Below are 13038 nucleotides of genomic sequence, written 5' to 3'. Positions count from 1 at the left end.
GAACATTTACTGATGACCCATCTGTTCTTTTGAACAGTAGGCTATGAAGGAACATATGAACGATAAAGGCGATGCATCTGCAGCATTTATACTCAGGCCATAGGTCACAACTATGAGCATTAGGGTCAGCTGATATCTGGTGTTATCTGCCCTTTTTGTGACGTCTGGTTTCTCTTATAAAAAGAATCCTATTATTAGAAACCCCTTAGTCTTTTCTACTGCATTTCTATCACTTATTCAGCTGAAGAGTTGCTGACTTTTGCAAGGTTTTTCTCCATTTCTTCAAAAAGGAAACTAGAGAGATAATAGCCATTCCGCACAGGGACAGATTTGCTTGAAAGAGCACTGTTGCTGCCTGGGGCTATAATGAGCCAATTTTGTTCTCTGAAAATGGGAAAAGCGCAGCAGCTGCAATGTTGTCTAGCTTCTGACAAATGATGCTGTCACTCTTCCTAATGATTGGTAATAGGATGGCATTTCACTTTTCACACAGATGAGACCCTGACATTGACAGAAAGTGAATGAAGCCGCCCACCAGTCCTACTGCAATTCTCTCTAATAATTTGAAAAAGGTTCACATTCACTTTGATTTCCTTGTGCTATTATTGTACCTATTCGCATTCTCACTGATTGTTTAACCTTTGAAAAGATGTATGGGAGCATACGAATGTAGACACCAACCATTGCTAGGAAACAACACAGCTAGCTAGACAGCAGAAAGCACAAAAGAGGCCTACACTGAGTCATTTTCTCAAGGTATTTCAATATATACCAGCATAATGGAGCAAAATTATACTGAGCTCTTCTCTGCAATGTTCCCAGAACTAGTATGTTCCTGACATTAGGTGCAGCCCCAGGTTGGGTAAAGGAAAATGCTTACCATCATTTTTCATGTAATGCCTCTGGTGGGAAACCTCGGTCAGAATGTTGTGCCAATTTACCCCCAAATTACTACTATGCACACTAGGTAAGGAAACTCCCAAAGCAGAAAAATCACCTCTGTTAGGTGAAGATGAAACCACTTCTCCACAGGGAGGAAACAAAGGAGTTAAATTCAGAATGAGACAATCAAATAATTCCTCGGCACCTTCTTTAGGATTTAAATACAAAAGAGCATTGGTTTTCAGTAAGCGCATGACACAAAGGTAGATCAAGAGGATTAAAGCATCACCCACCTGGAAGGAAAAACAGTTCAGACCAGTATTCTTATTTCCCAGTTTTTACTGTTTTTTTTCCTTCTGGGCAATAAAACCAGACAACATGTGTTTGGAAAAATAGTTTTTTACAGATTTCCTTTTAGCTTATATACTTTATTGCCTATTTCCAAACACTTTACAGCTCCACAATATTTCATATTGCACTAGGCACTTTTTATTTCATTTTCTGGGGCATTTTCAAGATTCTAACCTATGAGTGGTTGCAACGGGACAACATCAAAACATTGACTATATTTGAGCTGTGAAAATGGTACTGTACAATTTATTGTTTATGCACTAACCACCATTTTCAGACACTAACAACTAAGGTAAACTATTATTTTCTGAGTTAGTACATATGATGTTCCTAACAACATAGATCATGCAGAAAATAAGAAAGTACATTCAAATTTGAAAACTTGTAATTTTATTGTTTACATTTATATTTTAGGTAACAAAAGCAGTTTTTAATGTTATTTGTGATTGTGTTTGATGTTGATGATAGCCATTAACTTGCATTTTACTTATCTTTTGACTAAATGTTTCAGGACCTGGAGGGTAAGATGTGAAATTTTTCATTCTGCACATTGATATTTGCACAGAATTCCAGATTCTTTCCAACTGTTCCAAACACATGATTGTGATGTAATGGTGAGCTTGTCTGGCTTGTTCTACATGTTTACACTGGCTAATCATTCACAGTGTAGCTAAAGTATTCCAACCAGAACATTAATATGTCTCATTCTATTATTGATTTGGACAAAACCATTACAGAGTTTTACAAAAGTTTTAAAAATAATTATGTTAACTGGGCTCAGTTGGCAGTTCTCTAGTCTCTGGAGCAGCTGACTGTGGGTTTGAGTCCCATTGCAAGGTTTAAGCTTCTAATCAAGACTGATACTGCAGTGCAGTACTGAGGCAGCATGGAGCTCACCCATAGATCAGATATTGAATGGCAGAACAGTCTCAAGGAGCTGAATGGCCAACTCCTGTTCCTATGTCATTGGTTACCAGGGGCATAGTTCTTCAAATGAGGTGTTAAGCAAAATTCTGATCAGTTTCTTCTGTCGGTTCACTTTGATTTTCTTTAGTTAATGGCACTGTTTGAAGCATGGAAGGTCTCCTATTGTCCTGACTAACAGTCTTCCCTCAATCTGCCACTAAATCTATTTATTTATTTATTATTTATCTCTGATTATTTATCTCAGTTCTGGTTGTGTAACACTGCAGATACACAATGTCTGCCATATTTGCCTTAACAATAAATCAAAGGGATCAATTTTACTTCAAAAGTCAGTTTTTGAACAACGTTTGCCATCGTTAATATGCAAATTGACCAGCAACATTTGATGAGGCAGAGATACCCTGTGATTGGAAATATTCATAAATCGCTTGATGATAAACACCACTCCACCATTAACTTTGCTAAAACGGCATCTTACCCCTAACCTCCCAGTGAGTTTCATGAAGTTCCTGCATTTGCACATTAAATTTGCCACAGCAAGTTAAGCTTTGTATGACATACAGGCTTTTAACTGTGTGTTAACAACTGCCAATCAAATTATTTCATCCAGAATGTGAATTATTTTACATGTGGAGTCTCATTCCTTCAATATTTTTAAAACCTTCTAAAACAATCATATTTTAATTTTTACTATTTTCTTTCTTCTCATTTTCTCTTTTTTTCTCTCTGCCTTATATGTTTCTTTCCCTCTTTTTGGGCCGAATTTTCCCAAGAGCATAAGGAACATAACATCATGACCATTTCCAGGCCCTGACCCACCCTCTAAGTTGTTGCACAACATCCAACTTAATTCTATGGGAAACTAATGGTTAGCGATTACCGTTCGCTTACAGACAGCGGGCACATTCAAGCACACTGAAAGCAAGACATGGCCTGCCTCATTTCCAGAGAAAGCCTCAATTACAAATATAAGATAAAAGCAAAATAATGCAGATGCTGGAAATCTGAAATAAAAACAGAAAATGCTGGTAAAACTCAGCACCTATGGAGGAAGAAACAGTTACTGTTTCAAGTCCATTCTTCAGCTCTGAAGAAGAATTGTATGGACTCAGTTACAAACTCCTCAGCTGCAAATTTCCTTTCCATTTCACAGTGACCTAAACTGACAACTCCTTCAAGCCACACCACCCTCCTCACCCCCACCACCCCATCAACACTCTCAAACTCACGATCCAAGAGCTCTGCTTCAACTGTGGCAAGTCAGTAGCAATGCACTCCTCTTTGCCATTTTCCCCTTTCATACAAAAGATTGGATGGTTGTTGTTTTAATCAATGACTTCCCTCGCCTACTTGAGTAAGGTGCTGCTGACACAGGGTGGTGTCTGTGTGTCTCTGACAGAATTGAAGCTCTTGTGGCAAAATACCCTTCAGTTGCTTGCTTAATCACTTTAATTTCCTGCCCACCCCTTCTGAGTGGGTGCCATCCTCCTCAAGTAGCCACCTCCAGTAAAATTGAGCAGAGGTGCCAACATGTTGGGCAACTTGAATTTCATCCTCTTACAGAAAATTGCTGGCACATCCACTTCTGCCTCCAAGGCAAAATTTAGCCCTTGGTTGGAATTTTCCCTTCCGGAGACTAACTGCAGCAGTGGCCGGGTTCTGCGGGATATTTCCCGCTGGGCAGCAAGGCGGGAAGTCGCGTGCAATTTCACACTTGGATACTTATTAATTATGCGTTGGCAAGTAGCTCTCCAAATCATATGGCAGGGTGGGCAGTGATTCACCCACCTCACCGTTACCTAATGGGTCAAAGGTCCCCGCGCCATATTCTAACGCCACCCGGACACAAACATTCACTCTCTCCAGCTGTGTGGAGGAGATGTCTTGGCATGACTGCACTGAAGAAAAAAGCATTTTTTTATTCAATCATGGGATGTGAGTGTGCATTTATTGCTCATTCTTAATTGCCCTTGTTCAGAGGGCATTTAAGAGTCAACCACTTTGCTGTGGGTCTGGAGTCACATGTAGGCTAGACCAGGTAAGGGCAGCAAATTTCTTCCCCTAAAGGGCATTAGTGAACCAGATAGGTTTTTATGACAATTGGCAATGGTTTCACCATCATCATCAATATTTTAATTCCAGATTTTTGTTGAACTCAAATTTCACATCTGCTGTGATGGGAGTTGAACCCCGGGTCTCTGGAATACTAGTGCAGTGACAATACCACAATGTCACTGCCTCTCTGAGGTTCAGCAATGGATCCCTTGAGGCCCTCATCTGTGGAGTCTGCCAGCACTGAGATGTCCTCTACTCCAGGGATGGTTCCAGGAGACCCACCAGCCTCACCTCACTGGCCTCGGAGGTGGTTGCGAGGGAGTTCAGCTCATCAGACAACTGCCTGAGAAACACCACCCAGTGCAGGAAGAGGATGAATGAATGCATCTGCTCCGCCAGGGTAAGGTAATCTTCAGCTCACTCCAATCTCACACTCTCATAATGGCATCATGCACTCAAAGGGTTACACTATTCAGGGATCTCACACAATATTAGTGGGGAACACATTTAGCGCTGATTGTCTCATGGGCAGTTTAACATCACCAGCATCTCAACTATCATGCCACACAAACTCCATCCTCACCCCTTACTGGGGAAGGCTCAGCACACACAGCAGGCAAGCATGCTTCCCAACCACTCCTCCATCCTTTCTCATCATATTCCAAACATTTGTCTTCATGCAGGTCCAGCTTGCCCACAACGAGAGGGAGAGATTCCAGACAGGAGGAGGGATGGCAGACATTCAGGAGCTGACCCACTTTGAGGAGGATGCAGCTGAGTTGGCAGGTGAGGACAGAGATCACTCCTGTGGGGAAGGCGAGATCGGCCTCTCCCAACAAGCAATACAGATGAGCCTCCATGAGTTGATCTCATCCTGATAATCAGAGAGTGACATGCAATGTTGTGTTCAGCCTGTTAATAAACTAAATCGCTGTCTTCATTGGCAGTGCCAGAGCACAAGACCTGCTGATCTCTCCAACCATGCGTGCGTCTCAATATATGCTAAAAGTTTCTCATTAAAGTGGCGAAGACTGCATCAAGTCCTTTGACGCAGCATTTGCACAATTGTGCTGACTTTCACTTCTCTGAACGCACAGATACAGGGTTCACTGCTGACTTTTCCAAAGGTTAGGGCCTGGTGAATCATGAGGGTTGAAGATACAAGTCTGAATGCTGAACTTGCTATCGATGTTACTGGTTGTAAAGGCCTTTCAGTGCACTGGCATGGCATAAAGGGACAGGAGGAATGTGGCTGTTCCCATTCTCTGCATGTTACTCCTCCTGGAATCTTGTGACTCAGTGTGGCACGGGCACATCTTCCACATCATGTTCCTTCAATGGTCTCCTCACGCGGAAGCTGACACTCATCTCCCTCTTCAGGCTCCTGCCCTTCCTGCTTTTCATCATCTGAGGAGCTCTCAGCCTCTTCCATGTCTCCCTCTGGCAAGGGTTTCCCCCTTGAAGTGCCAGGTTGTGAGAGGTGCAACAAACCATGATTATGCGGGACACCCTCTGTGGAGAGTATTGCAGAGCTCCACCCGATTGGCCAAACATTGCATCTTCAGGATGCCAATGGTCTGCTCGATGACGTGTCGACCTATGCACAGTGTTGTATCTTTCTTCTGAGACACTCTGAGGACAACGCATGGGTGTTATGAGCCATCATTTGAGCGGGTACCCCTTATCCCCAAGCAGCCAACCCAGTAATCACTGAGGACCTTCAAATATACGAGGCACTTGAGAGTGATTCAGCACATCAGTTGAACATTCAGGGAGTGAAGCCTTTCCTGTTAATGAACATCAGGGGCTGCTGCCATGGAGCTCTCAAAGCCCAATGTGCGTGCAATTGATCACACCCTGTACTCTAGGGAAGCCTGTGATATCTGCAAACCCCAGAAATCTAATAGCCTGGCTAGCTCCATTGTGTGTGAACTTCATATGGTAATGAGCCTTACTGTAGAGGGCATCTTTCACCCCTTTGATACATTTATGTGCTGAGGACTGAGAGATGCTGCATAGGACTCCTGTGGTTCCCTGGAACAATCCACGGGCAAAAAAACTGAGTGTAAAAAATTGAACTTCAGGGCCACTGGCAGGGAGTGTCCTCCCAGTCCATGGGGTGATTGATCCTCCGGTAGAATGTGGCGGATATGATCCATCACATCTCTTGACAAGTGCAGGCATGCAAGGCATTATCTTTCACTAATCTCCAGGTAGGAAAGTCTTCTTCAGTAGACCTTCGGTCATGCAGGTTGCTTCAGTGGGATGGGTCTGAATTCCTCATCCTCTGCTTCTTGCTGGGGCCCCTCTGGAGCATGGACCTCAGGCCAGGCCTCCACATGAAGCTGCACCAGGCAGCACTGGGCCCTTCTTCACCTCCTCAATCAGATCACATCCATCAAAAAGGCAGCATTGAACGCAGGCTCCATCATTCAATCCTCTTTGTCCACGGGACTGATAAATACAACAGATTCATGAATATTGGGTAAGTATATAGTAGACCTCCCACTCACAAACAGAAAGGCACTGCCATGCCCTGGAGCTGTGATAGCGCTACTAGCTTTTTGCTCATACAGCCTTGCAGCTGAGGCGCTAGCTCGCAGATTTAGGTAATCAGGATGCCAACCCTGACACTTGACATCTTAGCCCCACAGAGGGGATGGTTGTAAGAGGTTTGGTTGCATTCATGAAATGTGCCACCTTACCAAAGGCACTGCTGCAATCGCTGTCCTGGTATACTGATCAAGCTCCACTTGCACTTCAGGCATGCCTGGATGCCCTTTCGCCCATTATGCAAAGGTTGTTAATGGGTATTTTTTGGACTAGAAGAAGGTTTGTAGTGGAGTTCCCAGGGGTCAGTATTGGGACCCTTGCTTTTCCTGATATTTATAATGATCCAGATCTTGGTGTGCAGGGAGCAATTTCAAAGTTTGCGGACAACACAAAGCTTGGGAGAATTATAAACTGTGAGGAGGACAGTGTAAAACTTCAAAAGACACATTGGTAGAGTGGGCAGATAAGTGGCAGATGAAGTTCAGTGTAGAGACGTGTGAGATGATGCACTTTGGTACAAAGAGCATAGAAAGACAGTATAAAAGAAAGGATACTAACCTAAACGGTTTGCAGGAGCAGAGAGACCTGCGCGTATATGTGCATAAGTCATTAAAGGTGGCAGGACAGGTAGAGAGAGCTGTTTCTAAAGCATACAGTATTCTAGGCTTCATCAATAGAGGCATAGAGTATAAGAGCAGCAAGTTTTGATGAACTTATACAAGACATTGATTGGGCCTGTAGAATTCTGAGCGCCACACTATAGAAAGGATATGAACACATTAGAGAGGGTGAAGGAGAGGTTTACGAGAATTGTCCCAAGGATGAGACACTTCAGTTATGAGGAAAGATTGGAGAAGTTAGACTGTTTTCCTTGGAGAGGAGAAGGCTAAGAGGAGACTTGATAGAAATTTTTTAAACCATATAGAGTCCGGACAGAGTAGATAGGGAGAAATTGTTCCTGCTGGTAAATGGATCGAGAACCAGAGGGCACAGTTTTAAAGTGTTTTGCAAATTTGAGGTGAGAAAAAACTTTTTCACACAGCGATAGTTAAGGTTTAGAATGCACTGCCCGGTGGAATGTGGTGGAGGCAGGCATGATTGAGACATTGTCATGAAGAGATTAATGACTATAATGTTATTTGAAATTATTTTTTTAAATAGAATTTATTGGGGTCTGTGTCCAAGGGCAGAGATTTTTGATCAGCAGGCAGGCGCACAGCTGAAATGACACGCATTGGCATTGGTTGAGCATGCCAACGTCAACATGCAGTTGTGCGATAGTTCAGTTGGCAGTCATGTGCTGGAACTGGCAGCGCGCCCTCCGACAATTAAAAGGCCTGTTATGCCATTGAGTTATCAATTAATATAAATTTTTCGCTGCCTGTCCAGAGGGCAGGCAAAAAGGCCAAGCCGCCTTTGCATTTTTTTGGAAACCTCATCCACGGGCAGGATGAAGTCTCCAAAAGCAAATAAAAATAAAATAAAAACTTTAATTTTTCATTAATAACATGTCCCTGCTCTTGTGACAGCATCACACGAGGAGACATGTTTTATTACATTTTTATTTTCTTTATTTTTTTTTCATATCACTTCATCTCCCTGAGGCAGCTCCATGCCTCAGGGAGATTATGCAGCAATGACTCACACGTATGTGCGAAGTTCACACTTGGCCGACCTGCACTCCCCCCTACTCCCAGACAGGCAATTAAGTGGGCCTTAATTATCCTGCCAGCTTGAAATCGCAGTGCGGTGCTAATTGTGGGTGGTGGTTGGCTTCCTGAATGCCCCTGGCCGTTCCCAACAAGCCCACCCGCCAAGAGCAAAATTCTGCCCCGTGTGTGCATGTGTGTGTGTCTTAATTGGATTAAAGCCAGCTGGTCTAGAGGCTTTGATGTATAGGAAGAAGTAGGTTTGAAATGGTAATTAGATAAACATGGGGATGTTTAGCAACATAGATGTCAAGGGAACAATTTGCATTTTTAAATAAAGCATTCAAAAGAATGGGTGAAATCTTGCACCTAGCTAGAAGATGCTAAGCAATGTGCTTATTTTTTCAGCTTATTAATAAAATTAGTGGAAAAAAAAATATTATTGTTAGGAGAGTTAAAATTAAAAGCCTAGAGATACAATGGAAAATTTATATTCAAAGAGAAAAATGTGTATAAATGAGAAAAGTGATTGTGTGTAAGGCAGAGGCATTTTAATTTACAAGTATGAGAAGCCTCAAGCTGCTGTCTGTAAGGATCCAGAGCTGAAAGAAACTCATTTTGAATGCCACTGTCCAGGGTGTGCTTTGCCAGGTGTTTGTTTAAGTCTATAAGATTTACTGTTGCCTTACTGGGAGTCTAACTGAGAGTCAGATTAATTAGGGGATTTTTGTCATTATTATATTAATAATTTTGTAGACATATGTATGTACTTATAATTTTCTTGTATTAATAAATGTTTAATTTAGTTTTGTAAAACCCTCTTGAGACTCAGTGGTCTTATTACTACTGAATTCTAAGCCTGCATCTCGAAACATACAAATTGCAAAAATGGGTTATGACAGTTGCTTCAAGTTTCTTTCTCGGATTTGAACAACTCAGCCTTTAGTTGGCTGAGTTACCCTCAGCTGCGTCATAATAGCATTCAAGAGGGCATTGGATGATTATTTAAAAAGAAACAATGTGCATGGTTATGGGGAAAAGGCAGGAGATTGGCACTAAGATAAAATGCTCAGAGAGCTGGTGCAGGCATGGTGGGCCAAATGGCCTCCTTCTGCACTGTAACAATTCTGTGGTTCTGTGAAAGCACATTAGAAGTTTTCATTGATGACCTGACAGATATGCAGCAGCTGTGCTTCCTTAACAGTTGCCTGCATTTTCCATTCTCACATACCTCTCTGTTAATGTTCAAATGGAGCGACTGTATTGTGAAGCCAATGACTCATGCTGGCTCTTGTTAAATGGACCAAAATGCAATACCTCCAATTACACCTTCTTAAGGAAGCCTTCCTCTCTTGCCTCAGCTCTGAGTCTATTTCAATGTTGTGGCTCTAAGCAGTTTTAGGGTGGCCCCTGAAAGGGCCCCTTAGTCCAGCCATGGGCTTCTCCCACAGTGCCTTAGACCCCTCTTGTGCAGATTCTTTTCCGGTTTCAATTTCAAACTGCACAACAACTTCAGGCTTTCCAGATGATGGTGCTGTATTTTTATTTTGAGGCTATCTTCAATCCTCCCCCTGTCAGTGTTTGGGTCCCTCCAATCTTCCTAGAACCTCACAATGTGCAGGTAGAGCTCTCTCCAGTTATTCTCCAGCGCCCCCAGTAACCCTGGATCCCATTATTACTGTGGTGGACATTCCAGCCCTCCCTCCTGAACGCATCACTGTTGATGTCCCTATGCCCCATGTGTACCTCACCCCTCCCCATCTCGAGGCTGTGTGCATGGTCACATATAGAGGAGACCCCACCCCCCCAGAAGAGCTTTGAATACCCCCACCCGTTATTACACTTTCCTCTCTACAGGCTGCAGGCTTCCACTAAACATGACCATCCTATCTGCAGCTCAGTACCGAGGCGGACAACCCCATCGCCACCGGCAGTAAGACCATGAACACCTCTGTATACTAAGCTGTGCCTTATCCCAATTGAGTACATAGGCCTTGCCCCTCCCTGGAGCAGGACTACGATGTATGTGCCATGCATAGCCCTATAGCATGGCCTGCAGAGCCCTAGGGCTGCCTTTAATCTTTCATGCCGACTCTGGGGTGCACAAAGTCCCAGAACTGCCTTTAATCTCTCACCCCGACCTCTTGGCCCCAGACCAGGGACTATGAATGTCTTTCAATGAGCTCTCCCATTCCTTTGTGGCTGATCACAGCACAGGCTGGAAGTTTCCGGCCCTATTGGTGTTGGGTATCATGGCGGGCGGGGGGGGGATAAATATGGTGAGAAGGCCAAAAATCAGTTTCACGCCATCACAAAACCAGTTTGTGAGTGTCCACTCCACCCATCAATGGCGGGCTGCATTTCCCGATGCCACATGTCGGGAACCTAGGGCTGAATTTTCTCCCCGTTGGGGGGGATGTTGAAGGGCGGGCGCGCATGGGCACATTTCCGATCGGCGCTCCAGATCGGAGGCGCGGCACCATTTTACATGGGCGGGCCAAGGCCCGCCCAGCGTGATGACCGCAGGGAAGCGCTATGCACTCCCTGTGTGGGCGATGGGGGAATCCCAAAATCGAGAGTGCGCTCTTTTGCGCATGTGCACAAAAGAGTGCACTCGTCGCCCTGAGGCTAAATGCAGCCTCAGGGAGATCACCTCAACTTTCAAAAATATTAAAATTAGAAAAAAAAATTCCCTTACATGTCCCCTCAAGTGACAAAGTCACATGAATTGGGACGTGTCTATAATTTTTACAAAATCTTTATTGAAATTTTTTAAAGCCGAAATGAAACCTCATCCCGCCGCTGGATGAGGTTTCATGCTTTTTCTAGTTGCCGCCAGGGCTCCTGGCCTGTCCGCCAACCTTAAGGTTGGACGGGCAGGTCCTTTAATTGATTAATTGACCCTTCAATGACCTCAATTGGCCATTGACAGGTCAGCAGGCGTGCAGCTGATTTGGCTGCGCTCCTACCTTCCTGAAAATTTAACTTGGGCGCAGTGACATCGGGAGTTCCCCCGACGTCACCATGCGTCATTTTATGCATCGGCGAGTGGGCCCTGCCCCCTGCTCGCCGACTTGTAAACTTTTGCCCCTAATTTCAATACTTTAGCATCTCATCATAAGCCCTACTCACTGGAATCATTCCCCCCATGCTGGATCATCCAGGCATGTCAGCGTGATTGCACACTGATGTGTTTCACAACTGTACATAAGCGACATGCGCCTGGTGGGCTGCACTTCACTCGGGACTTCGAGGTTTGTTTGCCTACCTTGGGCAGCACTCATGGTTATCAGTGCCAGGCTTCGCAGGCAGCACTACATCACTTTTAGGAGGTTCACGGACAGGTCTCTATCTACCAGACCAGACGTAAGGCAGGGTGGCTTTTCAGCGGCTGCAGGGCCTGGGCTTGTTTGGGGAAGGGGGAGAAGTAGCCTCAGGTGAGGGAAGGGGCTGCAGGGTGAGGGCTGTACTGGGGAAGGAGGGTGACCCAGGATGTGTAGGGGGGCACATGTTGATCTGTGCAAGTGGCCTCAAGATGATGAGGGCTGAGGAAGCAGTCTCCAGTGGAGATGAGGCCAGATGGAGATGTGAGGGTGTCTGTGAGAATGGCTAGCAACATCCCTTGAGCTGGGAGTGATTGAGATGCCGGTGAATGTGTGATGGGCTTGTGAGTGTGTGAGTTTAGAGTGATAAGACGGTTGCCTTACCCTAATAGGATGGATTAGATCATTCATCCATTTTCTGTGCTGGATGGCCAACCTCTTATATGCAGCACTGGCACTGACCACCTCTACCACCACCTCCCAAGCCAGAGTGGTGAGACTGATGGGCTTCCTGTGGCCAGAGCAGTGGCAGAAGACATCACAGCGAGCCTCCACAACATCCAGGAGGCTTCCCAGGGATGCATCACTGAATTGGAGGGCTTCACTCTTCTTGGCTTGTGGGGCCATGTCTTTACTGGTGCCCTCCTGGGCTACAGGCATTGAGAAGTGTGCGCGCCGCTGCAGTTTAAATATGGCGCCCTGCCTGGGGAAGCAGTGAGGTAATGGCGTGGCAGGCAAATCAGAGACCACCTGCCAGCAAGACAGCATGTTTCTTGAGGCTGCATAATTAATGAGACAGAAATTATGGTGCGAAAACCAACCATTGTGGCCGCCAGGTAAAACAACTTTTTCCCACCCACTACTGCATTTTGAGCAAATCTGGGACGATTCCACCCACGGTCTCCCTTCCACCACCGCCCCCATGAATCTATGTGCAATCCATTCCTCGTGTGCCACACTAACACAACCCTGCATCATATTCCAGAGTCTGTGTGCATCTCTTCCTAAACATACAGTTCGATTCCCACCCACCCCCTTTTGTGTCTGCATCCTTGTCTTCCAAGTCAGTCTCCAGCTTCCCCATGCTCAGTCTCCCCTCTGTCTGCCATCGTCATCCCCCTCCAATCCCATTATAGCCCATTGCCCCATGTCTCTGTCCTCCTTTCTCCCTTCTCAGTTTCGGAGTGCATCCTTGCCTGAGACCTGCAGAACACTCCTTCCCGGAGGACGGAGGAACCCAGTGAGCAGACCAACCCAACATCCCCATCAGTGTGGCATAACACTGCCATTGGTGAGAA

Source organism: Carcharodon carcharias, chromosome 3, assembly GCF_017639515.1.
Source record: "Carcharodon carcharias isolate sCarCar2 chromosome 3, sCarCar2.pri, whole genome shotgun sequence".
NCBI lineage: Eukaryota > Metazoa > Chordata > Chondrichthyes > Lamniformes > Lamnidae > Carcharodon > Carcharodon carcharias.
The sequence above is the reverse complement of the archived record's forward strand: the minus strand, read 5'-3'. Positions refer to the sequence as shown.